The sequence below is a fragment of the Gymnoscopelus microlampas genome, assembly GCF_963454915.1.
Source record: "Gymnoscopelus microlampas genome assembly, chromosome: 21".
NCBI lineage: Eukaryota > Metazoa > Chordata > Actinopteri > Myctophiformes > Myctophidae > Gymnoscopelus > Gymnoscopelus microlampas.
The window spans coordinates 35,374,635-35,402,485 of NC_139958.1; the positions used below are offsets into that span (position 1 = coordinate 35,374,635).

The 27,851-nt window shown below is 41.5% G+C and overlaps 1 protein-coding gene across 1 annotated transcript in view; it reads left to right on the forward strand.

The window, feature by feature from the left end:
• Window positions 1–27,851, forward strand: part of klf4 (Kruppel like factor 4) — a 107,457-nt gene that overhangs the window by 29,531 nt on the left and 50,075 nt on the right. Inside the window, exon 3 of the mRNA XM_084047404.1 lies at window positions 7,709–7,797. The gene's annotated coding sequence lies outside the window, so the exon portion shown is untranslated. The remainder of the gene's footprint in view (window positions 1–7,708; window positions 7,798–27,851) is intronic.

A 27,851-nucleotide genomic window follows, 5' to 3' on the forward strand; every position in this document is an offset into this window, starting at 1 on the left:
GAAGCTCATAGCTGTGTGATAAACACCCGCGGGCGTTTTGGACCGTCAAGTCTTCCCTTAATCTACTTGCTTTTTTTAATGCCTGCAGTATTTTCTGTATTTTTGCGTGCGGCATAAAAATCAAGCTGTGCCATAGCCTTGGCTAGCCTAGCCTACAGTATGCTGATATGCTTCAAAGCCACGCTCTACTAAAAAAAGTCCTTGGTAATTAGTAATGAGAGGTCTTGTGGAAAGTGGATACCCCCTATTTATTTTTGCCAAACATTGTAATTCCACTTGGGACAGATGACACGCTCCTGCCATCAGCAGCTTGTTCAGCCATGTTTCTGGTGCGTTCAATTATGTCAAAAATGTATGTTCGGAGAAGAGTGGATCACTTTCACGGAACATGTTTCCCAAGGCCATGGCTATCTGGTGTAACGCACGCACGCACACATGTAAGTTCACTCCTCACTCGAGCCACCCATCAGTCTTCACTCTTTTGGTGTTAAGCCTGCTTTGTACTTCATCGTACAACGGTGTCACGCGCCGAAAATAGTCAAGCTGACAACGCCTTTAGTCTCATCCACAACCCATTAGGCTTTACAGAGCTTCAACTTTCTTTTGCAACTTTTGTTCCAGGCACAGAGGAGCACATACTGTAGGTGAGCGTCCATCAACCTGTAAGGAAAAAGGTTTCCTCGAATATGTCGTTTTTTTCATGTCCACAGTATTTCGTCGCTGTCGGGCAGAAACCCCTTATCTCCAAATTTTAACTTTGTGTTTTTTTTTTGTAAACGAACGCCCTAATTGATCATACTACAGCGTCACACAAAAGCAACAAAAGTAGCAGATCCACAAGCTCAAAACGCGGCACGAAGCGACTCGTTTCGAGCTTGAGGATATGCTACTTTTGATGCTTTTTGAATTTGAATCCTGAAAAGTAAACGTTTTGGACATAATGGGGTTTCCACCTGAGAGAGATGATATACTGTACAGGCACATTATACTCAAGGTTAAAGATACACAATTTCTACCTCTTATTAAAAACTTAAGCCCTGTTTTATGCTTCATTGTACGGTGACGTCATGTGGCGGTTAAAGCCAATGTGCCCTTTTAGAGATTTATTATTTATTTAAAAAAAAAAATTGCTTAAAAAAAGAAAATCGGATATAATATAGACAAAAATAGGGGTGCCAGGTTGAACATGGCTAATTACAATCATGCCATTTTCCAGTTTTTGAAGTCCTTCCTCAGTGGTGGATTCTCCCACCAGCACTACAGAGGGACACTTTGGTGCCAAGAAGCCGTTAATCCGTCCTCAGGGCCTGAAACAGCTCTAGTTATCTCTCTTTTCTGTTGAATGGAGGGATCCACAAAGGGAAGAGGCTAAAGTGGTAACCCGAGCTTCAGACCTGCGTCGCTGGATAGCGTGCCGACTGTGAGAGGCCTAGATTGCAATCCACTGTTTCCCGTGGCTTCGGAGAAAAGAGTCAACTCTCCTCTGTGGTGTCGAATATCACCCAGATCCACTGGGCGCTCTGGTTACCTGTGTATTCTAGCTGGGAAAAGCTGGGAGAGAGAGGGAGAGAGAGAGAGAGAGAGAGAGAGGGAGAGAGAGAGAGAGAGAGAGAGAGAGAGAGAGAGAGAGAGAGAGAGGGAGAGGGAGAGGGAGAGACAGACAGACACATAGAGACGGAGAGACAGACAGACAGACAGACAGACAGACAGACAGAGAGAGACACTGAGATATTAAGTGATATTACGGCATCGAAGGGTGGATGATGATCTGGCCACATTTTGTGCTCTTTGTAATAACTAGAAGCTCGGCCCTGCTACGCAGGGCCTCGCGTCTAGCCCGCCGCCACGCCCACGTAGCGCCCGCGGCCACTTGGCAGCGCATATAAGTGGCATAGCGTCATGAGGGCCAGTGGGGCCGTGGCTCGGTCAGTGAAGACCCTGTAGCGCGGATGATATGTGGCATAGAGGGGCAGATTTTAAATCTCCAGAGGAAACATCCGTGGGCTACCATTGGTTCAGCGATGTGTGCGGGCGCCCTGCGGGCCCTCCTCCTCCACCAATGTGCAGTATTGAGAGCCCTGACGTCACAACATTTGGAGCGATGGGCACTGCACTCTGGTTGGTTAGGGTACACCTAGGGCCCAGGTAGAACCCAGTTAAAGCCTGCATGGGCAAACCCAGTTAGGACCCGCCTTGGTCCCACATAAACGTGGCTAGTTGGGGCCCACCTAAGGGCCAGGTAGAAGCGACTTATAGCCCGCATGGGCATCGCAGTTAAGACCCACCTCGGCCCCACATAGAATTGCCTAGGTGGGGCCCACCTAAGGGCCAGGTCGAGTCGGTGGGGACCGCCACAGGCCAATGTTAAAATGGTAGCAGTTGTTCCTCAACATAGTGTGAATGTGCGTGCAAAGTTGACCACAACCGGACGCTGCATTCATGATTTGCGGCATTTTGTGCAAACTTTAGATGTGAATCTTAGCCAATCGGGATGGAATATGAAAGATTAAACAGATCCGTCTTGATCACATGACTATAGAGATCATGTGTACCGATTTGCGTGAGATGTAGATAAAATTGGAAGGAGTAATGTAAAGAAATATGTTGTACATAAGGCGGCCTCCTGGTGGAGCTATAAAAGGTAGATGTGAGAAATGCAGGGGAAAGGTTTTTCCTTGACCTCTAGAGAGTGCACATACAAAGTTTTACACAGATTGGTGCAGGTATAGGTAAAAACACAAATCGGACTGTTATAGCACCACCATGAGGCTGATTAGAAAAATCTCAAGTGGAATTTCTTGCTCGGCATAGTGGGAATGTGGGTGCAAAGTTGCACGGAAAGTGCATGCTGTGTTCATAATTTGAGGCATTTTGGTCAAAACGGAGCAGTCCTGGAAACTTTGGAAGCCATTTTTAGTCAATCAGGATGGAAAATGAAAAATCTGAAAGAGCGTGTTTTTTTTAATGACTATAGAGATACTGTGTATCGATTTGCGTGATGTTAGGACAAAATATGTAGCAGTACTGTGAGAAAATGTGTTTTGCAAAAAGCGGCCTCCTGGTGGCACTATAACAGGGCCATGTGAAAGAAATGGGGCAGAGGTTCTGAATTGGCATCCAGGGAGTGTGTGTGCACAGTTGCGCTGCGATCAAGCCAACGATGCGGGAGATTAGCTATCCACAGACCGTCGGACGGACAGGGGTGAAACATACTCTCGCGCCATCCCTTTCGGCCTGGCGGAGACAATTAAAAAGCTAAAGTAAAGGAAAAGACCATTACTGCAACAAAAGTAGTCAACAAACTATAGGCCTACTATAAAACATTGGCCACATTGTCAAATAATTTAAGAAAGAGGCAAACATGTTGAAAATAGCCGATCTACAAGCTTACAACGCCTCTCAACGTGAGGCGTTGTGAGCTTGTAGATCTGCTATTTTCACAATATTGACTTGTGGAACGGACTCAACGGAGTCAAACAAAATTGGGGGGTCCCCAGTTCAAATATGATTATTTGGGGGGGGGGGGGGGTAGCCACTGCCCTAATCGGACCGAAATGATCTGAAATTACTACATGACCATAATGCAGCCTAAACGTGCGTTGCACGGGGCGGTCCTGCCATTACGTTAGTTACTGGGTTGCTGTGGAGCTACACCAGAAGACACACACAACATACACCATCTGCAATGGACTAACGGAGCAGCAATAATAACAGTTACCGCACGAACGTGCATTGTTGACAAAGTGATTGCACAGCCGCTGCAGGCATGACAACCACGTTAGCGTTAGCTACATGGCAACTATCACAGCGCCCTGTCCGTCGTCAATGCGACTGACTCTGATGGCTACAGCCATAGATATATAAACACTACAGCAAGCTCTCTGAGATGCCATTGTCTGGGAACTGCTGTTAGCGTGACACGACCAATGAGAGTGAGCGCTTTCGTTGTTGCTAAGATACGGTGCATGGCACACGGCGTCTCTGCCCCATAGCTTGTAGATCTCTCACACATGATTGGCGTAGGCTGCGTTGCCGTCGACGCTGATTGGCTGCATGTTGCTGTGACGTTGAAATGGGGTGCCAGGTCTGGTTTGTGTGTAAGCGATTTTGGGCTCATTTGGGCGCGCTTTTGGGCTGTTTTCCATAGAGCACGGCAGGGCTTGTTTCTGTCCCGTGACGGATGTGGCAAAGAAGGTGCCAAACGAACCATCCGGAAGTAAAGTGCGAGATGAAATATATAGCAGTTTTTGATTATTAGAGAAGGAGACAGATGTGAAGGTGGAAAATGGAATGTAGGAGATTATATAGTTTTTCATGAGCGATTTTTGTAGCAAGTTGTGAGTGAATTGGGCCACTCCTGTGGGCGGGGGGCTGATTAGAACCATTGGGGTTTGGGAAGGAGACGCTCTCTGTTTGAGTGGTAGAGATGAACACAATAGATACCCAAGTATTTTCATAGACATGAGCGTGCCACACACATACTGTACCAAAGTAGTTTTTTTTTGGCTTGAGGCATGGCTCCAAGTTTGTCTGGAAAAAGATACATATAAATAATATACGTCATGCCTATAAATTAAGCTTTTGATGCGGGAAAGGTGCGTGTTTTTTTTAATGCCATGGCCACTATCTAGAAGAGGGTCTATCTGTTTGTGTGTGTGTGTCTGTCTGTCTGTCTGTGTGTCTGTCTCTCTGCACCTAATCTTACAAACCACAGGACTGATCGGCATCGAATTTCTTGTGTACACTGCCAGTAGGACACGGAAATAAATACTCAAATAGTTTTCACATACTTGTGAATTAATAATCAAAGATGAACCGCCCCGCCTTCCCTCCATATTTAGACAAGGCTGACATCATCGGTAGACATCATACACATCACGTCAAACAGCCCTGAAAATTCACCTTTCAGGAGGCCAAAGAGGGAGGTAGTTATCACTTCTCCCTTAGACAGGCGACCCCCTCCTTTCTTTACCCCCATTCTCCCCCCCCCCCCTTTTTTCTACTGTGTACTGTGTGTTTTATATTTGTGATGATGTTGAATGTTTGGTGTTATTTTTTATATGTTGATGAATTGAATACCTAGGACCCCCAATGGAAACAAGACCGCAAGGACATTTTTTGGTGTTATCCTTTTAGGCAAAGTGTTTAACTGTACTCGTGCTGTTTTACATTTTTGTCTAATAAAAATATTCAAATCACAGATCCACAGGGAAGACAACGCATTATTAGAGCCCTATGATCACTATAATGTTACATGCTAATTCAATGCATCATTAACAGCAACGTACAAAATGACTTAACACACTCATCCCATAGCCTACCAATGTGTGGTAGTAAGAGTATGTCAGTTATACAAAGTGTGGTAGAGACAGTATGTCAGTTATACCAAGTGTGGTAGAGACAGTGTCATCTATTCTATACCATGTGTGGCAGAGACAGTATGTCATCCTATATTATGTGTGGTTGGTAGAGACAGTGTGTCATCTATATTCTATACCATGTGCGGTAGAGAAGGTATTTCATGTTATACCATGCGTGGAAGAGACTGTATGCCATCCTATACAGGTGTGTGGTAGAGACGGTACGTCATTTGTGCCACGTGGCAGAGACTGTATGTCCTTTATACCATGTGTGATAGAGACAATGCTGTACCATGTGGTGGAGACAGTATGTCATGCTGTACCATGTGGTAGAGACAGTATGTCATGCTGTACCATGTGGTAGAGACAGTATGTCATGCTGTACCATGTGTAGTAGAGACGGCCGGGATAAGGTGAGCAGAGACGATGTGACAATGATCATGTGACACAATGCAGCAGGTGTGTGTGGGAAGGAATCAGGTCTATTCTCCTGAACTCTGACATTTCCCAAGGTAACAATCAATAGCTTGGGTTTCCAACCGTCTATGTTATGTGACCAGCTGTGTGTGCATTTGCATGGTGGCACAATGCTGTGTGTGTGTGTGTGTGTGTGTGTGTGTGTGTGTGTGTGTGTGTGTGTGTGTGTGTGTGTGTGTGTGTGTGTGTGTGTGTGTGTGTGTGTGTGTGTGTGTGTGTGTGTGTGTGTGTGTGTGTGTGTGTGTGTGTGTACAGTATGCGAGAGAGAGAGAGTGTGTGTGTGTACACGTTAGCTAAATACGACCCATGAGGAAGTACTCTCATAGTGACGTACATTTAAGGAGTCAGAGACAATATAATGGTTTTGTCCCCATAAATCCTTTGTCTTATGGACATGCTGTATCTGCATGTTTCACTTACACCTCCTATATAAGATTATTAGTTCTGGTTGCAATACAAAATGTGTGCAACATCAATTGTGCCTTTTATAGTGTAACGTACAGTATACAATAGACATTTTCCCCCCTTTTCTTTTTGGCAATTATAGAAGATTGCAGGGGTGCAGGGAGACGAGAAGAAGCACAAACTCTAAGTAACAGATTGAAACGGGAGGAAAACCATAAAGGATAAGCTCTATTGCCATTATTTTTGACTCAAGTTTGTTTTGTTTTATTTAATTATTGATTTTAACCGCGGCTCCGTTTTGGTTCATTCGTTTTTTTCTTCTTCTGTTGTGTACATAATTATTGTAAAAAATATGAGCCCCAAATCTCTCAGCAGTGCTTCATGTTGCCTCCCTCCTTCCCCGCACAGGGACGTAACATGGCTGTTTGGTTCAACTCGTACCCCCTCTGGTCTTTAATTAGCATAAATCTTGTCGAGTCGTGACTAAAATACATCCATTTACTGTGAGAAATCTCTTCTCATTTCTCACACTGTGGATCAACTCTCTCTTCACATCGTCGCTGTTGTATGTCCAAAGCTGTTATTTAAATGTTCCAATATGGATCCAATGTAGTTATTATTTAGTTACAAGCTCTTTTCATTGGTTCAAAATCTATAAAACCCACACTTATAATTACACACACTTGTAATTATTTAAAACATTTCAGATCTATAAGCTGATCTACAAGCTCACAGCGAGTCACTTTGCAACGCATTGTGAGCTCGTAGATTGGCTATTTTCATTACTTTTGTATGTTGTATGACAAAGTACAGCATTAATTTACGGGGGGTGGGGGGGACATAAAAAGTTGAAATATGTAAATACGAGGTTTCTGCCCGACAACAACGATATCATCTACGACTCAACTGAGGAATGCACTGACATATGAGCTTGTCTTAAAAGGTTGAAATTAGGAGAACCAGAATGAAAAGTTTTACAAGAGTCTCCTCGGTGAGTTATCATTTCTAAAGTTATGAATCCTGCGCTTTGATAAAAGCTGGCTCATCTTCAGTCCTTCATGTCCGTAGGCTCTCCGGAGAAAGAATTTAAAATCACATGTTCTGGTTTGACTCCATAACCTCCTCTGATCTGGTCCACAGTCTGTTGGCAAACCAACGGCATTGTTTTTGTCATTGTTCACTCTTTCCTGTTCTGACCTCACTGACCGTCCTGGTGAACCCCAGCTCGCTGTGATGTTCTGTTTTGTTTACGCGTCTCCTCAAAGTAAACACATTGTGCTGTAAATGCGCATCCAAGTGACCCTCATGGGAAAGCCTTGTAAACGTCCCAGGAGCTGCAGTGACATCATAGTAGAGGTTTATATGGGGACACAAACAGACGAGACAGAGAGTGAGATAATTTGAATTCAAGGGTTATTTTTTGTATTATAAAATAACTTCAAAGTCCCTATTCTTCTTCTTCACAGAAACACAAATGCAGACGGGGACGAACAAAAACAACTTGAGTGAGTCATTTTGGAGGGACACCAACAACACACCACCACCGATACCCCAGGTAAACATAAAACCTTCCAGATTACTTGGGAATTTGTCAAGTCCGAGAGCGCGAGAGAGAGAGAGAGAGGGAGGGTGCGAATGAGAGAGAGGCAAACAAAAGACAGTTTGAAGGGGAAAGTGGGCATTTTGTTCATCTGTGATGATTTAATTGCAGCAATTCTTAACAGTGCGGAGTGGGAATGGGACCAATGCCTGATGGTTTGGACCAGACCCTACAAACTTGAGATTATGAAGGCAAGTTTGGGCCTATAGCTCTCGTTGGTATATTTGACAAAACAAGCCCTTTTCCCTTTGAAGCAGGCACAATTTATTTTAATTGTGGAAATCCCTGCAGGCATGTTGTACATCCTCTCTGATTGCTTGTAATGAAAAATGACTGCATCAATTATTTCAATCTACTGTTCTTGATTTTTGATCATCGGATTTTTGATTATCGTGGCAAATGCTGTGTTATGGTCTAGTCTAAGTGAAACAGGGTTACATGTGACACGGAACAAGTCTCTCTGACTAGGGTTATTATGTGTCAAGTGAACTTGTTCAACACATGCTATGCCACTGGCTTTCAACATAGGGTCCAGGGACCCCCAGGAGTACTTGGAAGGGCTCTAGGGGTATCCCCCAGCTAAATGATAAGGGACCAAATCTATGACTCTGACACAGTACACTGAGTTAAATTAACACTTGATTTTACAGTGTAGATCCGGGTCTCAGAGATAGAGCATTGTAACAAATGGGGGTCTGCGGTCTGATGCATATAAAACTGAGGGTCCTTGACATTTCAAAAGGCTAACCAATCATTTAGCTGGGGACCCTGGCCCCTGGAATCCCCTCAAGGACCCCCGCGGGTCCCCATGTTGAGGACTGGTGAACTAAAAGCATGCTGCTATGCAGCATTGCGCAGTAAACAGGTATAATGTCACTATCGTCACGCGTGGCGTCATGCCCAGTCACTCCTGATCCCTGCAGCCATGTGCTCTGCCAGAAAGGAAGACTCCCCACCCTTCATATAGTCTGAGTCAGCATGTGTGTGTGTGTGTGTGTGTGTGTGTGTGTGTGTGTGTGTGTGTGTGTGTGTGTGTGTGTGTGTGTGTGTGTGTGTGTGTGTGTGTGTGTGTGTGTGTGTGTGTGTGTGTGTGTGTGTGTGTGTGATAGGTGAGTGGTCAGAAGAGGAAATGGAAGCCAAAGCCAGGGAGGGGTGAGGTGGAGAAAAGAGAAAGCACCCACACAAAAATCTATTTTCAGTTCACTTTTAAGTAAAAATACATTCTACCTCGTAAGTAATTCTAGATGCAAGACACTCCTGAGAGCATTACGTTAATTTCTTGAAGAAGTTCAGTGGGTGGTTTCCTCAAAGCAACAATGCAATCTTGCCTTAAAACTATCAAGTTAGTTTAGTTTTATTTTATTTTTTAGATTATGTTAATCACCAGTGAGGCACATGGCAATGTCACCCTCAGCAGCATGTTATTGGACCTGAGTCAAATGAAAGACTCGGTATAATTTATGTGTGGGACCCATATTTACATTTATGTGTTTCGATAGCTGTCGTATGAAAAGTGTTGGAAAACACAAACGTTTATTGCTGGAACGAGAGTTCAGGAGCACTTACAGTATATCGTACAACAAAAATGACGTCTTAAAGAACTGGACCTCAGTTCTCTCCTCTCCCTCCATTGGTGTTGGAAACATAATTTCACAACATAGTTTATGACACCCATCAAGGCATACAGTACATTAGGCTATATGTCACTTATTATGTGTACTATGAGTTATTATGCTCCTTTTAAACAACTGTTGAGCCTTCAAGAGGCTGATGTATTTAATGGCATTTTTCAAAGCACCGTTCAGAGATTTGAAATTTTGAATTTGTCATATTCTGGAATGGCCCACGGAAAAAAAGGCTCCTTGTAGCGTGTTACTGGGGATATTTTATGGACACAAGCACAAAGTTTAATACGCTTGCATTGCTTGGCATAACTGGAGACTGCAGTGTCAATCAATAAAGTTGTGTAAGCACACTGTGGACAACAATAAAACTGTCCGTCTTGAATTTGAGAGTAGCATTAAGTGTCTACACACTATTGAACAAGCTGTTGTCGGCTCTAAGCAGCTGTTATTAGGGTTCCACTGCGATCGTATTTTGTGTTTTTGTCCAGCAGTAACTCATCCATACATTGGTCATTTCTTCTTTTTCTCCCCAATCTAGTCGTTGCCAATTAATTCCTCCCCACGCACATGTGTGTGTTGTCACTGCTGTTTTATCCCACTGACTCACCTGCCAGTGAGGAGCCCCCACCGGGAGGACGTAGAGCCTCTGTCCTACACCTCCCCCCCAACACTCCCTGCTGACAGGTGCCGCCCCCAGCCCATAGGAGTATGCGCAATGACAAATATCACCCTCCCCGCCCGGCTTCCCTCCCCCGAACACCGGCCAATTGTGTTTGTTTAGGCGCTTTACATTGGTACATTTTCCTCCATTTTGGCACACAGATAGTCCAGGTTATGCGTAACATGGCCAACAAAAAATATGGCACAGCTTGGCCCATAGCAGGCTCTACGATGTCTGAGGCAGTTGTTATAGAAATGTATGACTTGTGGGGCGCCCTTTGGCCTAGCGGTCCAGGCGCATACCACCTCCTGTGTGCTGGTAATCCAGCTTGACAGCGTGTCGCGGGTTCGACTCCCGATCCCGACGACCTTTGCTCTATCTCTCCCCATTTCTTGTCAGCCTACTGTCCTGTCAAATAAAGGCATAAAAAAGCCCCAAACAATATCTTGAAAAGAAATGTAAGACTTGCATAAAAGATGTATGTGGAAATGCCAAACGGTTTTCCTCTAGGACCCATAACATCTTCTTTTCATGAACCATAATGCTGATTCACACATAATGTGAAAGGCAGAGAATGGTCAGAAATTATTAGGCAATCAATTCTTAAGAATTGCGCAAAAATAATTGCATGCTGTAAAATCACGATACAGTGATAAATCAATTTCAAACAGCTTCTCAATGTCGGGACCCCACAGTGTTTTAAATCAGCAGCTTTGATGCACCACTTCAATTACTGTAGTTCTGTTATAAACTGAAAGCCAAGTGTGTATTGATCTATACACACATAATAGAATTACATCAGTGACAGAATGACATGATAATGTAACTAGAAAAGTGTTGGGTTGTCTACCCAGAGCCTGCAAGTTTTAGAAGGCTTTTATAGACAACTGGAATGGTATATGAGAAATCTGACTGACCGATTTGTGTGAGTTTTGGAGAAAAGTTGTAGGAGTTGTAGCAAAAAGTGTGTTTTGAAGAAAATGCAAAATGACGGAAAATCTAGTTGGGCCTATATGGGAAGTTACATCATGATCCAAGGTTATCTAGGCCAACAGTTATAGGCCAAAACGTGAAGCGGGCTGTTATAGCGCCACCATAAGGCTGATTTGAAAACGTTGGGGTGGCGGTTATTCCTTTGCCTACTGGGAGTGTGTGTTCAAAGTTTCATGATAATCGAACACTGCGTTCATGATTTGTGACATTTTGTGCAAAACAGGCCCCTCCCACAAACTTTTAATGCCAATCGTAGCCAAGCAATCTGAATGGAATCTGGAAAAAGCTGACAGATACCTCTTGATCACGTGAGCACAGATTAATACCGATTTGGGGGAGTTTGGGGCAAAATCTGTATGAGTAATAGCAAAGAGTGTGTTTAGAAGAAAACTGTGCGGAAAATCTTGTTAGGCGTACATGGGCGTGGCCTGTATGGGAAGTTGCGTCATGATCCAAGGAATCCATGGGAGACAAAACACTTCACTCAGGAACCACCAGCAGGTTCCTACCTGAGGACCACAGGCTGCACACTGGCTCATAAAAGGTTAATACATCTAAAATATGTTTAGGGACCAGGCCATGAAGATCCTTAAAAGTTATCAGCAAAATCAGTTCTAAAGCAGGCAGGCAACCAGAGTAGGGAAGTAATTTGTTCTCTTCTCCTGGTTTTAGTTAAAAGTCTAGCAGCAGCGTTCTGCACAATTTGGAGCCTATTGACTGTTTCTCCTTAAGACATGTTAAAATACCATTACAATAGTCACGACACAAAGTCAAAGCAACAGACCTGACATTATAAAGGACCAGGAGATGCCTGAATTTATGAACTTATGTGGTCTGAGCCAATTATATATTATGAGAATTTCAGTTTTGTGAGAGTTTATTGAAGGACATTATATGACATTCACTCTAAAATATGTGCTGGACAGTTAACTAAACAGCACATGTTTGTAGGGTACTAGCGCTTCACTGGAAGATATCGTCTGCATGACAATGGAAGGAGATGTCATGCCTATGTATAATGTCATGTCAATGAGTTATGATTTACAATTATTTGTATGTTATAAATCCATGACGTAAACAACACAAACATTGAACCAAACAGCTCTGTGTAATGTGAAATGTCTGAGGATTGCAATTTACACTGATTTATGAATAAACAGGGACACTATGAGAGTTGAAAAGGTGTTTCTTGTCAGGTCAGAGAACACAAATGAAATAGTTATTCCTAATTATCTGCAAATGTTTGTGGTGCTGGAGCTCAGCCACATCCCTAAACTGATTTGTCGTCTGCCTGCATACTTTGAGTTTTAAATCATGTCTGTAATGTATCCAACTGTCTTATAGGTCAGACGTGTTTATTAGTTCAGAGAGAGGGGGGAGAGAGAGAAGGAGAGAGAATGATAGAGACAGAGAGAAAGAGGAGAAAGAGAGGAGGAGAGAGGAGCGAGAACAAGAAAGAGAGAGAATGGTGTGAAAAAAAGAGAGAGAAGAAAGGAAAAGGAGAGGAAGAAGAGAGAGAGTGAGAGAAGATGGAGAGAAAGAGAGAAGGAGGAAGAGAAGCAGATGCTCCCTCAGGAGGAGGGTTGTCCTTCTCTCTTCCTCTCTCTCCATCCATTCCTCCCCTAGTCTCTAAACATATGGACGCCAGGACACTACGTTCACAGGACTGTAAGGGACATGAGGGACATACCGCACAAAAACATATAGCTCATAGGACGAGGGATATGAGGGACATACAGTACCGCACAAAAACATAGCTCACAGGACGAAGGACGTGCACACACAAACAGCCAAAGAATGTTGAGGACAGAAAGAGAGGGATTGAGATGGACAGATGGAGGAAGACAGATAGAGGGACAGTGACGGGACGGGACGGGGAGCAACATGTGAAGGTGTGTGAAAAAGTATTATTGAAAAAGAATAGACCCAGGATGACATTGAGCCATGGAAAACAGCTGACTGAACATAATGCATTAGGCAGCAGGCATCTCACCTGCTGAGGTAGGGTGCGGTGATTCCTTGGCTACATTTTTTCCACTTAAGCCCTATTTCAAAATAGCCAAAAATAGATTATAGGATATTCTCGCTAGAACATTTTTGAAAAGAAAATGTATTTTTTGGAAATGTCTCATGACCAAAACAGGGACACCATGTTGAAAGTGGTTAAAGAACTGAAAAGAAAGTTGACGAAAAATAGCGTGTTTTGTTACACTGTATCATCTGTTTTGGTGACAAGACGTGAAAATGATTCATCCACCCAAGACTTCAGAAACACTAAAACCAACACTTCACTGTTTTCCCAAAAGATATCATGAGTCTTACAAGATTTATTTATTTTGATCATTAAACAACTCTCCAAATCACTTCTTAAGTCTAATTTTATGGTTCTCTAGATCTCTAGATGTTTGTCTGTCATATAGTGTTTTACATCATTAAATAATAGTTCAAAGAGGTCTAGCTGATCCAACTGGGAGTCTTTTATGATTAGTTATGATACCAGAAACATGAAACGGCAAAATCCTCAGTGTTAACTCTGAGTGTACAAACCAAATGGGTCCATTTTGTTTCATACGTTCGCTCTTGTAGTTAAATGAACACAGTTTTTACTGTGTAGTAGACAGTTAGCATGCATGCAGTTGATAGTGACGCTAATCCAAATGCAACTCAATATCATTAAAACGTTTCTCAAATTGATTATAGTACATACTGTCTCATATACCATATTACATATGTATATGCAGCACATGTGCTTCACGATTTAGTATTTCTTTTTCCTTTTCGATTAACTAAAATGTCTCGAGTTTATGACAAAATGGTTTGGTTTCACAAAAATGGTGAACATTGGTGTTAAAAGCACTGAAGCAGTGGTATAATTCATTTTCAGACAACAGAAACATTACTCATTAGAGTATATGAGGTAATCCTTTCTGAAAGTAACTAAGGGACAGGTCGATTTTTAAAGAAGGGTACCCCTGGAGAAAATGTGCCCTGATCTAAAATGCCATGACCCTCCCTTATTTGACTAAAAAAAAAATCAATGACCCTCCCCAAGTGATTAAAAAAAAGATTAACCCTCCCCGCCTATAGGAGTGTGACAATGTCATACTGTATCGTAATATTTTTTAAATTATTTTTCTTTTCTTTATTTTTGTTTGCCGGTGAAAGTTATAGGAGTTCTTATTGTATGGTGTATGATACGAAATGTAAAGCTTATCATAATCACAGTAATTATTAATCATGTCTTCCATCATATTCAAGATATTTTGGAGAGGAATGAAACAAACTCTCCAGTCACTTTCAGTTTAAAGCACTGCAGAGGGGAGGTGTTGTGTGTCAGATGCTCGTTGACGCTCGTTAATGTGACATGCGTCAAAGCAGTTATGCCAGTCTGCACTCTCAAATAGGCCTACAGTACATCTAATCTAAGACTGTTTACATGGTACAGTATTATACTGTATCTGGTATTATAGATTTTTTTTGAGCTGTTGGAAATAACTAGGCTGCACTTGGTTCGTAAAGTCCAGATGACAAAAATATGAGGTTTGTGGAATTTATAGTTATGCAGTGTTATATTATATTATATTATATTTGTTATATTAGTGTCTATCTGTCCTCTGAAACAATGGGTTTATAGTTAGTGAGAACTTCACTTCTCCCTTGCACAGCTTGCACAAATGTATTTATTTGTGTGTACAAAGCACGTTGTAATTGTTTTTTAAAGTGCTTTATAATTGTTATTTTAAACTAAAGATGATGGCCAATGTTGATGATACATGAGAAAAGAACATTAATAATGTATCATATCGATATCATATGCCCAACATCATGTATGTATCGTGAAATTAGTGTTATCTTGACACCCCTAACCCTCCCCATCAAATACAACAACATGACATTTAAAACTGATAATATGTCCGATGTTTTGCTTTCCACATTGATATTAGAACATTACTGTAGTCAGTCTTGCTAAATGCACAGTGTCGTGTCTGTAGTGGTAGCAGAATGGACAGTGTTCTAAACTTGGGAAACCCATTGAATCCCATAATTATTAACTACGGTGACTACACTGTTGCCTACATCATGGGTTTTCAACTGGTGGTCCGTGGAGGTATTGCATGTTGTCCCTGGCCATGCATTTAGTAATGTAGGAAAGTGAAGATTTGTATTATATTTTATTTTATCGATGGTGGATACTGTTAATGTGCGTGACAACAGAAAGGAAATTCAACTCAAGGATGACAGTTTTACACATGCACGTCGGACATCCGACTCCGAGTCAGACATCCGACTTCCAAGTAACTGACAACATTGATGCGTCATCATACATCAAATAAAAGCCTGTATTTACCTTGATGTACTAAAACCTCCCTTAAATACTTCCACAGAAATGGGAGTTAGAATATCAAGGGAAACTGTACCGGTTTACCTGGTTGAGTCATCATTAGTAGGAAATGTGCCCATATGTACTTGTGCAATTCGAAAATGGCCCCTGTCTAAGTCTGGCCCCTGTGTAAGTTTCAATTAGGCTATCAATTATGGCCTGATGATTCTGGTTTTACTTGTGGAGCTAGGCTGGCATCTATGCACAACTGTCCATATAGATCCAAATTAATCACATGCACAGAATTACTTCAAATGACTATGAATATCCAGTTATAAATTGGTCATTGTAACCTACCTGGTGTATGTAATTCTATGAGCAACAAAAACACTTAAAAGAGGATATCTCTGTGTTGGAAATTGGGATAATGCATCTCTCTAATATGCCTAACACCTGTAGCCTGGTAAACCCTCCCTCCGGAAATCTCATTTCAATTCGATTTCAGAAAGGAGTCTGGTCTGAAACGCCTTTCTGCAATAATCGCTGTGGGCTGGAGTTGGGCGGGAGTAATACCGTTGACTGACAACCCCTTCAACCAATGATCGTTTTTCCCCTTCAGCCAATGAGCAGTTCAATTTGACGAGCTCCAGACTATGTGACGCAACGGGACTTTTGGGACGGCCATGCCGAAAATAGGTTGCCTTATTGGGATACATGCGTGTCACTCCCCGCCCCTGCCGGTTCTCTAAATTTATATTTTTAAATAGGCTCTGTCATGATTAATTGACCACATATATGAAGTTAAACAACTAAATTCTATCCAAACGATATCTTATAAGTAAATTCCGTGCCTCAAAAAAGAAGTTTGAAAGCGTTATAAAACTGAAAGTAAGAAGTGAAGGCACTCGCACAAACAACAATGGCTGCCGTTCGTCTTTTTTCGGCGGCTCTCAGGCTGCACTCGGGTTCATTCGGGCTCACTCGAACTCGCCACCTGATTGGCCAACTGTCGCTGTCAATCACAGAACAATGAGCGACGACGCTGATAGGCTCGTCGGCTCGGCGAGCAGAGCGATTATTGGAGAAAGGCGTTTCAGACCAGACTCCTTTCTGAAATCGAATTGAAATGAGATTTCCGGAGGGAGGGTTTACCAGGCTATAACACCTGTTGAAGTGTTGCTTAATTGTTCAACCACCTCGTTAAGACGCTGAATAGATTTGACTGGGTCGTTCACACTTGCTGTGTGTTGATGGCTTGTTAACGACCGTCATTGATTCTAAATAGACAAAGGTGTTACTGGATTTGAATCCTTTGTATCGTTTGAAATAGAGAGGGGTCATTGACCACTGTTCTGCTGTACTAAAAATGTATATAAAAAACAGACTATTTTATCAATTCAAAATTGCATGACCCTCCCTTGGATTCAAAGTAGAATTACAGTAGCTGACCCTCCCTTGTACTAAAATTAGAAAGGCATGACCCTCCCCTATTTTCCTCCAGGGACCCCCTTCTGTAAATTTCGACTGGTCCCTAAGTAAAAAAGATAGCGACGTTTTGCGCTCTAAACTCAAGGCTTACTAGGGCTGAAGACAGGTGCGAGAGGCCAGCATGAAAGTACATAAACAACAAACATTGAGGCTTGTTGGAAGCAAAAATATAGTCTTTTACTTTCAAAAGTGTAACAAGTGACATGGTGAAAGTTACACAGAGAGTGGACGTTTTGTTCCTCAGACCATCATCACAAGGTTGCAGAGTGTGTCCCCCAAGACCAAGCTTTGCACCATGGGCGACCGGACTTTCTGCTCCACTGTCCCACTCTGTGGAATGCCCTCTCCGACCACTTGAAAGCCCACCGTACTGACGCTTTTAAAAATGGACTAAAAACATACCTTTTTAACAAAGCATTTTCTTAGTTTTTTCCTTGGGTCTTGTTTTTCTATGCCTTGAATTTAATTAGACCCTACTTTTTTACCCCAAGTAGGGTCTTATGTTGTTGTCGTTGTTTTTTTTGCCCTTGCCATTTTCATGCCATTGTTTTTAAACCCTGTAGCACTTTGAGATTTGTAAAAATGTAAAGTGCGTTATTCTCCCACCACTGGTGACCTATTGACCTTATACTCATCTTTATCAGTTTGTTTACCAAACAGTACAGGAAGTCTACAATCATAAATCCCATTATAGTATTATTTATATTATGGCATTTATATTACCTGGCAGTGAAATAAAGGGATTATTTTTTCTACCACAGGAGTGTAATGAAAAGCATACTGCAGCTTGAAAACATATAAGTTATGTTTGTTTTTCCTTCCTCAATGACGCCTTGTAAAAATGTTACGTGATTTTTTTTTTGTCTCCTCACTTTCTCTTCCATTTCCTCATCTCTGATGGTGTCACACACACACTGTGGTGAGCCTCTCTGGCAGCCCCCCACACACACACACACACACACACACACACACACACACACACACACACACACACACACACGCTCCTTTAATAGTGGTTGATTGGTACTAACATTACACATCGTTGATGTCGGGCAGAAACCTTGTATCTCCATTTTTCAACGTTTTATGTTTTTTCGTAAATGAATGACCTACTTCGTCATACTAGTAAGTAAGTCGTACCTGAGTGTCAGACAAAAGTTGCAAAAATAGCCGATCTACAAGCTCACAAACGCGTCACATTGTGAGTATTTACAAGAGCTTGTGACTAAATAATAACTACATTGGATCCACTGGAACACACATTCTTTTTTTCCATTTGCTGAAAAAGTAACCGTTTTGGACGTACAAGGTTTCCGCCCGTCCGCGACAACAGATTTTTCTCATCAGCGTCTTATCGAGTTGCCGTGCGACAGTGTCACTCTGTTGATGAAGTGCTGGAACAGAACTGAAATGCACTCAATGCATTAATGTTCTGTACTCAGTGTTAATGTTTACATCATGCTGATGGCTTACACAGGTGCCAGCAGGGTTCTGGACTTGTTTGGTATTGCATTTATTATTATACTATATATTTATTTGACATTTTTACGGCGTGGCTCTATGAGAGCTAGCCGCCTGTAAGGGCTGATCTCGCACACTGCTGGACTGATCAGCGCCACGTTGCTTGTGCACACTGCCAGTAGGCTAACTGAGTAGTGAGTACGCTACTGGCCTACTAAGTTACTACTAAGTTTTAAGTAAAATCATCCTTTTTTTTGCGAAGGTTCTCGTTTGGCATCCCTTGAGCCTCTGGTTATCTAATGCCCGTGGTAACTTGTACCCGTCGTCAGGGTACTTAGTGCAGTACCCATTATCATGTACACATTATCATGAGGCCAGTCTATGAGTCAGTACTATGATGTCATGTTGATGACATCAGGGATCTTCCATATATGGGCATAAAAGGGACAGACAGACAGACCGATCAATCGGTCAGACAGACAGAGCAATCTCCATATATGGCCTTAAAAGGGACACAGACGGATACAGAGATTTGTGGATATATCTGGACACCCGGCAATCTGACTGACTTCCCACTTGGCACATCACGTCCTCGCGTCCTCTGCGAAAAAAAAAGAAGTGTTGGTAAAACCTATAGGTAAAGGCAATGTTAAAAAGGTGTGTCTTAAGATTTCTTTTAAAACTGTCCATGTACTTAGAGAGCGCAGAGATATGTCATAGACGACTGACGTTGTATATTATGACATCATCACCATTAAGTCTGGGCTCCAACATGATTGGAGCCATGCCGTCCCAACATGATTCGCTTTTAATTGTGGCTAATAAATAGATTTATTTTCCACACTATAGGAACAGGCACCAAACAGGCAACCCAATCAATGGGTAAGAGTCATTATAGTACACTGACAAGGACACAATGCCTGGCTTCTCACTGGCAAAAACTGCCGATTGTGTTTGTTGGAGCACCGGGCCACTCATTGATGGGTGGGTGTTTTACCTCAACACGACCTGGTCACTCATAGATGGGTGAGCGTTTTACCTCAACACCACTCTGTGTTTAAGAGCTCTCACATCCACTATGAAAATAGGTGCAGGACAAATTGACCGATCACGGTAGGGAAAATGTACTTTCAACTAAGTTTACTGTCAAAGTAATTAAACTGCTCCCAGTCCAACCCAGTCAATGTTTATTAACGTTTCGACAAGCAAGTCTTCTTCAAAATGAGTGTTTTACCTTGATACTACCCGGCCTGATTTATACCTGTTGAACACTGAAAATAGCCAATCTACATTTTCAGATTCAAATAATTCAGCGCCTGACACCGTCATATGACAGACTATAAATTAAGTATTTGTATTCTTCATGACTCAAGTCACTTTTTCACCTATGACCTCAAAGATTAAAACGTGTACATCATAATAATAACAGCATTACTGTATGTTAATTGCACAGAAGGTATGATGACTAAAGGTGACACGTGATGTCAGGAATCTACTGGTTTAAGATGTGGTGATGACTGTCACATCATTACAGGGCTCTTATTGAAACCATATTCCTCTCGGCAGTTGAGACACTTTCAATTTGAAGATCATTGAACCACAGCAACTGTCATAGTGGATAATTGGTAGATATGAGGCATGATTTACATGGCTTGTTACAATTTCATCCGAAACAAAAGTTGGATTCTAGGATAGCTACGGCACATTCATAGAACACAAATGGAAGTGATTAATGAATGTATGATTGGATATTTGTATTCAGCATTTGATCAGTAAAACCTCAAAGGGTGTCATCACTTGTTTCCTTATTTTTTAACTGCTTGCTTGTGTTCTTCCCTCCACGGAAATGATCTTGGTACAGGGATTTGTTACCTCTGTATTTGGTTATCTTGCAGACTGCCTTGCAGATTGAAGTTTCACTGATCCGTGTCGCACATTTGTGACAGGATTAGAGAATGTTCTGTAAGTCACGGCCATGTTTAATCATATTTCGAAATTGTAGATCGTAAGCTTTCAAATGATGTGTCATATCTTGAAATCTGAAAATAGTTGAATAAGATTATACTTATTTATATACAAATCCGTGTTATCTCACACCTCACGGCAGTTACTAGTTTAACCACTTAAACCCATATGCTGTACTGTGCCCCTTCCTTTTTTCCCCATACACCAAATGTCTTAGCACTGATACAAGCTCAGAACGCATTGCGACGTGGTGTGGGCTTGTATATTTTTGTCAAATGCTCGCCTATTACGGCTATTATGCCCAGAATAGGGATGCTAGGGTTCATGTGGTTATGGACAAATTACAGTGTAAGTCTTTTGTGATCCTAAAACCGCTGTTTGTTATATTTAGTAGATTCCTCAACATTTAAACACAAAAAATATATATATATTTCCTTGATTTGCACGATTTCACGTTTGCTTACTTGCAGCACATTCTACCAGACCGTGTCACATTTATCCATCCGTCCAACTTCAGCTGCCAACGTCCTTGTTTTTCTTGGAGAACCGCAGGATTTTAAACCGTAAACAAATGTTACTATTCTGTAAGCCATTAAGGCAGTGAGGATATCACCAAACAAGATCTGACTGTTTCCATAATGCCCAGGCAGAGAAGCAGAATACTCTTCTCCTTCACAATGTTCATGAACGGAGCTGTCATTGTTCTGCTACCATTTTGTCCCAATTCAAGAGCAGTGGTGGACGCGCATACCACGTACCTTGATAATCCAGCTTGACAGCATGACGCGGGTTGGACTCCCGATCCCGACGACCTTTGCTGTGTGTCACCCCCCATCTCTCTCCCCATTTTTCCTATCAATAAAGGCAGAAAAAGCCCCCAAACACATCTTAAAAAAAACAAAAAAACCTCTGGTACAAGTAAAACTCCTGTATTCAAATACTCTGTTACAAGTAAAACTCCTGTATTCAAATACTCTGTTACAAGTAAAACTCCTGTATTAAAAATGTTATTTGAGTAGAAGTACAAAAGTATTGGTATCAATACAATATATACTTACAGTACCAAAGTAGAAGGACTCAAAAATAGCAGATCAAAGGGGAGCTTGTAGAAAATAGTGCTTAAGTGGTTAATGTATGTTTTGTATTCATAATCTAAATTTGCAAAGTATAGCTACTGTAAAGCTGTCAAATAAGTATAGTGGAGTAAAAAGTTTGTCCCTGAGATGTAGTGGAGTAGAAGTATAAAGTATGAAAAACGCAGGCACGCACACAAGCACATATGCACACACACACACGCACGCACGCACGCGCGCGCACACACGCACACACCTGCGGAAATCTCAAAACTGTCAACACCCTGTAGACTTTATTTTGGCTTAAAATAGTGTTTTTGCTGCTTGTTTGGCCACTCACCAGGATTAATAGCAGTAGTTGTGTTTTGTTTTTCCAGTTTGTTTTGTTTTTCTGTGGTTTACTTGCTCAGAGACAAAACGGGAGATGAGAATAGCAAGTCCGTTTTTTTTAAAGTAATGACCATTACCACTAATGTGCTGTCACTGGCTGGTTTTGATTAAGTGGATTGTTATGAAATAATTGCAGGTTATTAGGAATTAGTAATGTTTCCTTCAAAATGCAATAAATCACTTTCTCAATCTTATTGGACAAGATCTTTTATGTTGTCATTATGAATAATTTTTAAACCATCAGCATCGTTGTGCAGAAACAGAGGAATCCTAGGGGAACAGTGACTGGCCACAACCAATTTGTTTGTGACAATGGGGAAAGAACATTATATCATTATAGCAATCATGATTTCACTTCAGTGGTAGCTCGGAGATTTTATAATGGTGTTTTGAATAGCAAACCTATGTGTGATGAGGAGCTATCCTTTATCTGGCTGTAAGGGTCCAGTAATGGCCGGATCTCACGCCTGAAATGTGAGTTTGCAATACATGAGTAATGAACTAGTTTCACCGGCCCGCATCGAATAATTAATCTTCCTTTTATATCATATTGAGGTAGTGGCTGTACTGAGCTGTACTGAGCTAGTTAGTGGCTGTACTGAAGTAAATGAGTTAGTGGCTGTACTGAACAATTGGTGGCTGTACTGAACTAGTTAGTGGCTGTACTGAACTAAATGAGTTAGTGACTGTACTGAACTAGTTAGTGGCTGTACTGACCTAGTTAGTGGCTGTACTGACCTAGTTAGTGGCTGTACTGACCTAGTTAGTGGCTGTACTGAAGTAAAGTGGCTGTACTGACCTATTTAAGTGGCTGTGCTGACCTAGCTAATGACTATACTGACCTAGCTAATGGCTGTACTGACCTAGTTAGTGGCTGTACTGAACTAGTTAGTGGCTGTACTGAAGTTAAGTGGCTGTACTGACCTAGTTATAGGCAGGACACAGGCCTTGATTCACAGAACTTTACTGAAGGTTTTAAATCAGATATAGGCACAATGCTTTGGGTGTGGGCAAAAACAGGAGAGTGGGAATTAGTTATTACTAATAGAATTTAGAAATCCATTAACTTCAATATAACTTTAAAACAATTTACCTAACAGTTACATAGCTCAATAAAGCAAGCTACTATCAATAACACATTGCAGTATACTTTATGTTGACTCTTTAAACACATTATAAAACAAGTTTCAGTGTAGTGTACATACTGTATGGTGTGATTATGATGGCATAGTTCTGAATAAGTATAGTGAAATTATCATATTATGATCAGAGACTGGTTGGCATCGTCTTGACATATACACATGAAGTATACACAGTATACAGTACATATCAAGTATATATAGAAGTATATATGTAAGAAAATCCTTTCAAAGATGCTTTTTTGCATTGAAGGCCCACAAAACGGCTAGGCTATAAGAATAAATCCACAATTAGTAGTAGAATGTGTGCATGTTTTTCGGATCCATTAAGCATAGGCTACATTACTGGTTTCTTAAGCCCTTGTGAGCTTGTAGATCTGTTATTTTTGGTGTGCAACACTGTTGTATGACAGAGTATAACATGAAACATTATGGCTTGGTAGCAGTCATTCTGGACATACCTGGGTAAAGACGCATAGCATGTCAGTTTCCACAAGCGCAGCTAATCCTTTTACTTCTTAATAACCATGAATGCCAACAAAAGATTCCAGCTTCACCTCATTAAAAATGGGAATTCAATATTTGACCTATTCTCAGTAGCCAATCTTGGGATAATTCAATTACCTTGCAAGATGGAAATAACATGCACAGTACCTACATGTACATGAAGCTTTTTTCAGAAAGAAATTATCTGAAGAAATATCCTTAAAGCTACCTTACTTTCGGTTAACAGTCTGAAACTGTGTTTTGGCCTATTACTACAGTGCACCGCTACTTTTAATTAATTACATTTGAAGGCCTTCTTGGCAGCTACATCACAGCTGTTTTAGTTTATTTGCTCATAATTAAAAACACAACATAGGTTGTTGTTTTCTTTACTGTCAAACTCAGAGTGTACAAATGGAACAATGTGGACACATAAGGGTCAGTTTGGTTCCATTTATACAAGAAGAAACGGCGGAGGGTCGCAGTCAGTTTACTTAGCATCTGTTTACTTGTTTTTATTGTCCGTTTCATGCCTTTACAGACCTCAAAAAAAGACGTTAAACATTTTTGTCCATCCAGCCTTCATCAGAGTTAAATGAACACTGTGTAGATAGAGAAGTATTATCCCAGTGTAGAGAGCTCTCATGAACGCATAATTGAACAGTATTATAATGTGATACTTTTATCAACTAAACTAACAGCTATGAAACAAAATACTACTGTTTTCAGGAATAAGTCCACGGTGTAGAATGGCATGGGTAATGGGGTGACTCGAGGCATTAAACTAAACAAACGCTAATCATGAAGCTTAATAATGCATGCAAATGAAAAGGTAACCTCTGGAGTTTGTCTTGCTTGGACCGTTTGTTGATGATGTAAGATTATAGTTGTTGTTTGGAGCCTAGCCCCTATTGCCACAATATCCAGGAGAGTGTGTGTGTGTGTGTGTGTGTGTGTGTGTGTGTGTGTGTGTGTGTGTGTGTGTGTGTGTGTGTGTGTGTGTGTGTGTGTGTGTGTGTGTGTGTGTGTGTGTGTGTGTGTGTGTGTGTGTGTGTGTGTGTGTGTGTGTGTGTGTGTGTGTGTGTGTGTGTGTGTGTGTGTGTGTGTGTGTGTGTGTGTGTGTGTGTGTGTGAAGGGAGAGAGAGACATATGTGTGTGTGCGGGCGTGCGTATGTCCCAAACCCCAGAGTGACAGCATTCCTAACTGAAGCCAGATCTAAGAGTTGCCAAAATTCTTCTTAATGGTTTACGTGTGACGTCAGAATGTTGCAGCCAGAGCATGCAGTTTGCATGTGTAACTCAAACCAGCACATCTATTATCCTCTGCTGCAGCCATTCCCAACTTGTGGGCCGGGGACCGCTGGTGGGCCGTGAGGATGTTGCAAGTGGGCCCCCAAATAATTGGCAAAACGCTGAGAATAATTCTTAACGTATAGAAATATGGCACTGATCAGTCTATTAAAGCACAAGACATATTGCACTAATCAGTCCAGTTTGCGAGATTAGCTCCGGACTTACATATAGACGCATGCACGCTCGCTCGCGCGCACACACACACACACACACACACACACACACACACACACACACACACACACACACACACACACACACACACACACACACACACACACACACACACACACACACACACACACACACACACACACACACACACACACACAGATACAGACAGAGAGCTGAGGAGTGTTATTAGTGTTTTCTATCAGACACACATGGTTTAGATGTGGTGAGGTCAGGGGTCATCATACATCTTAATGAGCCTATAATGAGTATCAGTATGAACTGTGACATCCACCATCTCTCCCATAGGCTCCAATCTCTCTATCCCTTTTACTCTCCACTTCTCATTAAAAGTTACATTCTCATAAACATTAATAAAATATTCTTGACTTTTCTCAAGAAAGTCCCCGTCCTGAATTATTTATCCTCTATCATTCTCTGAATGGTCTCTCCTTGTAACGTTCTAGTCCTGTATAATCATGCCCCACAAACATTGCATCTTTCCTGTTTCGAGACTTAATATTAACTCCAAAAACAGTGTTGCCGTGAGTAGCTAGGCTCATATCTACCTCATACTGTACCTCCAGAAGGCACTGATGTCGTTATTCATTCATCTTTCTATCCCCATATACTGTACTTTCCCTTTGTAAGCTTTCATTTATCTCAACATTAAATGCATACAAGCATAACAAATATTAAAGCCTGATTTATTAGTAGAGTGGGAAGAAGGGGGCATCATGTTAGAGCAGCAAACGCAACGCGTCAGCTATTACCGCTGATCGACGTATATACAACATGCCTGACATGGAAACACTGCCGATTAAAAAAAGCAACTCAAAAGTAACAAAAAAGCAACAAAAAGTAATCTAGATTGCTTCCCTTTGTGCGAGCTCTTTTCTGACTGCCTCCCATCAAAAGGTGGAACAGGGGTCATTGTCACAGCCTTTTGGAAGGAGACAAGGATAAGATATAAGGGCACCGGAGAGGACTGCTGACACTCATCCAGATTGGGACAAGCAAACATGACACCCTCAGGAGAAACAAGTCCACCAGGCCGCCCCCAAAACTCTGTATGCTCAGCAAATGTGATTAGCGGTCAATTAGGAGAGGAACATTTTGACACGTGTCTTACATTTGGTGCGAGGAAGAACAGGTTATCATGAGAGAAGGTCAGGGGAGATCAGATTTACGGTTTCAGATTGTTGATGGTAAAATGCACGGGTATTGGTGCAAATAAGGAACAGACAGGAACTTGATGCATATTGAGGTGCAGAATTCCTGGTTTAAAGGTGCTGTAAGTGATATTCTTTATAACAAAACAAAAAATAACCTTTTTTTTGTTTTAAGCAGTTAAAGCTCTATTCTGATAGTAATCCTTGCTATAAGTGTTCAATAACAGTGGTCTCCCTGTCTCCCCAGCTCTTTAATAAACACGTGAATCACCAATTGTATTGGGAGAGAGAACCCTATCAGCTTCAAGTTTTATAGTGATCCAATTCTAAATGTGTTCATAATGAGTTTCATTGCTTCCAGTTTCACTAGTTTATCCTTATATCCTGTATGAGATCTCTCTCATAATTAGATTAAATTGGTATCCCAACATGAAAATGTATTTTCTGTTTACTAAATAGCTGAAGAGACTTCTGTTACTGGACAAACACTGTATAGCAGTGATTACTATCAGAATATAGAGCTATTCAACACTTATTTTAATCAGTTGCACATTTACCTTTAAAGTATGTAAGATTTACTGTACCATCTATGCGTCTCAAATCTATTGTGCTAATTCAAAAGGACTGAGAACATTCTCACTGAATTGTAGTTTTCAGTCAAGACCCTGGGTTTCTGTAAAGCCCTTGAACAGTTTGATAATCATCATTAAAATAATTCCATTTGAAGCCAATCAAAGACAGACCGTCTTAAGTTATTACTGGGCTTATTTGGACAATTCAGGGAACCACTAGGTTTACATTTCCTTGGGAAGCTGTCCATAACATTGTAAATCCCATGCAGCGAGAAAGCAAGTACAACTATAACACCAACATTACCTCACATCTCTCTGCATTTCTGTGTCCGCGGAGCCAACAATATGTCGTGGTTTCCTACGTCACTGGATCTCTCTGTGAAACCGCTAAAGCAGAGCTGGAAGTCTTGTTTTGGTAAACACTGCTCTAGAAACCGGCCCAATCACAATGTGGCTCGGTGTCTGCTGCCAGAATTAATATGAGGTTAATGACATGGTTTGGCTACTTGCCTGGTACTATTGATCAAATGTGGGTTCCTCCACTTTATTGCCATAATGTAAAACATTCACTGCTGCAGATTTTTTTTTTTTACAGTTTGGAGAATGGCTGCAGACTTTATGTCGAATGTTCTGTTCGCTATAGCTACGAGGCTGGCTGAATGCATATCACAGCATATCAAGATCATCAGATTGACATGCATTACCTCTGGGCACCGCTTAGTACTGTGCTTCTCAAACTTTTTAATTTCAACGACCCCCAGTTTGGTAATGCAATAGGCCACGGATCCCCATTTGATATCTCTAGGACGCAAACAGGGCAGGAATTTCAGGGAGGCCACGAAGGTCATGGCCATCGTTGCCCCTCAGATTGGCCTTGTGCCCCTCAAAAAAATGGCTGACTGTACTTTCTCCCCTGTCTCTTTGTTAATATGTAGACACCATTGTCTTTTGTTGAGATTCTGAATTCTTAACTCCCCTGAGTCCCCATCTTTAAACCAATCCAGTAACTTTGATTGGTGCAGGGCACCAATCATCCTTAACCCTTAAATTAAATTAATTATTTCAATGGACTAAAATCTTGTTTTATTTGATGGCCTTCCTGCCCTGGCATTTGGCCTTTGTGCCCTCAACAAATGGAC